At 32.1% G+C, this 3,920-nt stretch overlaps 1 long non-coding RNA gene across 2 annotated transcripts; it reads right to left on the bottom strand.

Annotated features, from left to right (window-relative positions):
- Positions 1-780: 780 nt before the first annotated feature.
- On the bottom strand, positions 781-3,643 carry LOC120256703. 2 transcript variants are annotated; one of them, XR_005535390.1, is made up of 4 exons: positions 3,502-3,643; positions 3,320-3,399; positions 2,495-2,547; positions 781-1,153 (listed from the first exon to the last, which is right to left on the bottom strand). It is a non-coding gene; the product is annotated as an uncharacterized LOC120256703 (long non-coding RNA). The 2 variants fall into 2 exon arrangements; XR_005535389.1 differs by lacking the exon at positions 2,495-2,547.
- Between the last annotated feature and the right edge of the window lie 277 nt (positions 3,644-3,920).

Raw genomic sequence — 3,920 nt, 5'->3', positions numbered from 1 at the left:
TTTCGAAGAGGTATAGAATTAACTTAATAATGTAAAGACCTTCTTGTCCTCCAGCTGAGAAGATGATCAGATCATCCGCACATTGAAGGTGACAAATGACCTTTATAATATTCTCTTCTTAGTTTTTTATAAACTTTAAATAGAAAATTTACTTAATTTGTGATCATATACATCTCTGGAAAAATCACAATTGCATGTACACACTTAAGTTTCTCATTTGGTTGTGTATATTATACCCTTGAGCTTTAGATCATATATATATATATATATATATATATATGCTTAGCCTTAGTTAAGGCATAGTAGTTGTGCCAGAAGACCTTTAAAAAGAGATGTGAGTTGTCACATAAAAAAATAAAAAAATAATAATAAATAAAATAAAAATAAAAGAAAATTTGGGTTCATGTTTAGGATGAATCTAATATATGTATATGTTGAATTTAGAGATATGCATCACAATGCCCTCTTTTATTGGACCACACACTAAGATTCAAAACACAACTATATAGTAAGTTTAGACTTTAGAATAAAAAAGGTGTTGATTTATCAATTTGATATGCTCTTCCAAACCATGGAATTCAGCAATTTTCAATATCATTCAATGATTGGATCTAATTCTAAACAATTTAAAGCTATTATGATACGAGCATGATGATATCACCGATGCCTAGGATGTATTAATTTATAACACGAGAATCATAGATGGGACAATCACCAAATTGACTAACAGACCAATTTATATAAAGTTCATTGAGAAAATCCAAGGACAGTAAAATGGAAATCAATAATTGATTTATTCTCCAACGTTAACATGACATAGAAATATTAAATGCAATATGTGAATAAGTGTCATGCCCCGAACCCGGCTCGCCGAACCCGGTGCGCAGACAAACAACCGCAGATCGACAGAGCGTGAACTAAGTAGACCTGCAAGGCCTCAGGACCTGGTTTAGGACAAAAAAAACTATAACAAAACAACTGGGTTACAAGATTACAGACTTTACAGTGTATACATTGCAAAGATACAAGAAGTCCAGAAATATAAAATACAGGAACATAGTGATAGACAATGACAAGAACTACAATTTCACAACAAGACAAGCAACATCTACAGGCAGTCTTTCAAGATCCACGCCGATCTATCACTTTTGATCTGAAAAGGATTTAAAGAAAATCCATGAGCTCACTAGCCCAGTAAGTAATCCAGAAATTGTTCTAAAACAACAGGCTTTATGAATCTCGATTTCAGATATTAAGGATAATTCAAAATTTAAACATAGTTTAAACAAATACAAAATAAATAGTTCAACAGAGGTATAGTTCTCAAGTAGTAACGCTATTCAAAATAACTGAAATCAAAAGATTATCAGGTTTCAGAACTGCGAATAATTATTCGCCAGAAATGAGCATATGTCTTCAAAGCATAATTTAAACAAAACAAAATACAAAGTGAAATATTCTAATAAAGAATATTTACAAATATGATTTACCGGAATTCAAAACCCAGAAATACGATATCAAAAATACAGAAATTTCAAGGCAGGGCAAATATTTGTGTTTTTGCAAAAAAAAAAATCAAAATCAAAAAGGGGAAAGCCATAAAGTAATAGATTTAAGTGTGTGTCTCCAAATTCACTGTCAGTGCCAAAGGTCATTTGTTTATCCTCGGTGACAGACCCGAGCCAAAATAACAAAAATCATTTATTTACCCTCGGTGACCCGAGACTGACTACCAAGTGGCCGTTGATTATTTCACGAGCAGGACACGGTCGCGAAACTGCGAGTCTCACTTTCCCCAAAATTACCTGTGACAAGGTCGAGTTTAACCCCTCAGCGATGTGGGTTACGTATCGCTCATTTGGAGACCAAAACATTCGGATACATATTCATGCAGTACAAGTTTTGAATTTTTCTAAAAATTCCTCAAGTTCATATATATTCAAAAATACAGATAAATATCAAAATCTCACTTTAGGGAAAAATAACTCGATAACCATAAATGTAATATAAACATTTAAGCACATGAAATATTTAAAATTACTCAAAACACCAGCTCCTTCAAAACTAAATTAAATGCTTATATAAATAAATAAATAAATAAATAAATAAATAAAGGAATTGACTAAATCAATTCAAAAGATAGCAGAATTATCAACCAATGCCTATAAACAAATGAATTTTATAAATGTTGAAGTAATCATTTGAATGTAATCACACACTTAGTATAAATAATAAATTAATAACTAAATTAAAATGAATAGCAATCATTTAATTAGCATTACACCAATGTGGATTTACCCAGTCAACAACTAAATAAAAATAATTTATTTAAAGAAAATACCTCAAAATACATATTCCAAATAAATAATTTCAATATTAACAAAATAACAGATATTCAAAATAAAATAACAAAATTACTAGATAATTATTTTTACCGAATAAAAATAATTTCTCAAGTCTCTGAAAAATACGGAGTTATCGGTAGATTACTTACTTGATATTAGCTTAAGCCCAAAAATGAGATCCAATGTCACTCCCTAAAACAATCTTAAAACCCAACGATTTACCATAGTTAAAAACAAAAATTACACTAACTGCAAGTTTAAACACTCATCAAGTAACTTTTTACATTCTCTAGAGAGAGAAACCAAAAATAAAAATAAAAAAATAAGATAAATAAATAAATGACAATAATTGTCTTGCATGCACTCACTCAGGAATTTAAAACACACCCTAAAAGCTTAAATAATTAACATGATTAAATTTAAAAAGTGATCCAATGCTTAACCTCCACTCATTTGACATTTGCCTTGAACTAATATTTCCACTTGATGAGAAATCTCCCACCATCCAATCTAAACACATTCCACTACAATGCTTCCCTCATTCTCTTAAACTATCACTACTAATAATCACAAGAAATAAACATTGCTTTTAGCTTTGCAATATCATTCCACCAACTTAACAAATGCTATACAACTAGACCTATAGAATAGGGGTATATATATAACTACTTATACATATCCAACATATGAAATAAAAAGAATTTCAAAAGAAGGATGAGGGATGCAGTCAACATAGATTTTCCTATACTAAAAACACTAATGTGCACCAGCTGAAACCTAAATAAGGTTGGAAGAATACATGTATAATCATTAATCATGAAACTTTCACACTAATCCTTCTATGGAGCTATACACAATCATGAAGTTCACAACATCTCATGGAAAGCTAAACAAAGATAGAAGTCCAACAACCATAAGAAAATCCATGCACTAAAGACATACCAAAACTTATCCAAGCATGGTTAGGGACTTACTTCGATGGTCGGAAAAGAGAGAAGTGAAGAGAGGTGAAAGGAGAAACCATCTGAAATCCAAGCTCCAAAACCTCCTAGAGCTAGCAACCACCACCACCAATAATAGAAAGAAGAAGAAGTAAATGGAGAAGAAGAAAACAATAAAGTTAAATGGCTTGGTTATCAAAGGCATAGATGATTACTTTGGAAGAGTGATAAGATGAGGCGAAGAAAACTTGCAACTACGACTACAAGGTTCAGCACCGGAGGTTTGCCAGAAGTTTGCCGGAGGAGATCACAGCTCTCTCTCTCTCTCTCTAAAAGAATAGAAGAAAGGATGCTAAAGGCTTGGGCTCCATTGTCAATAACAAGATGGCAACAAGGATAAGTTTAAGACAAGCTTCAAGAAATTATGCAAAAGTTTGCATAACTTTGGCCAGGAATCCCGGGCTCTCATGGCTTTTACAAATCAATGAGGACAAGGAAGCTGGGGCCCACAATAAGTATGGCTACCAACAAGACATCATCCTTGATATCAATTTACCAGTCTTGTGATGGCGTGTTTAGTGTATCTACCCTTTGTTAGAAAAAAGGAATTCTGCCAGCTCTTGTTGAAGTAGAG

This window comes from Dioscorea cayenensis, chromosome 3 (genome assembly GCF_009730915.1).
Source record: "Dioscorea cayenensis subsp. rotundata cultivar TDr96_F1 chromosome 3, TDr96_F1_v2_PseudoChromosome.rev07_lg8_w22 25.fasta, whole genome shotgun sequence".
Taxonomy (NCBI): Eukaryota; Viridiplantae; Streptophyta; class Magnoliopsida; order Dioscoreales; family Dioscoreaceae; genus Dioscorea; species Dioscorea cayenensis.
This window is presented reverse-complemented; position numbering and strand designations above follow the sequence as displayed.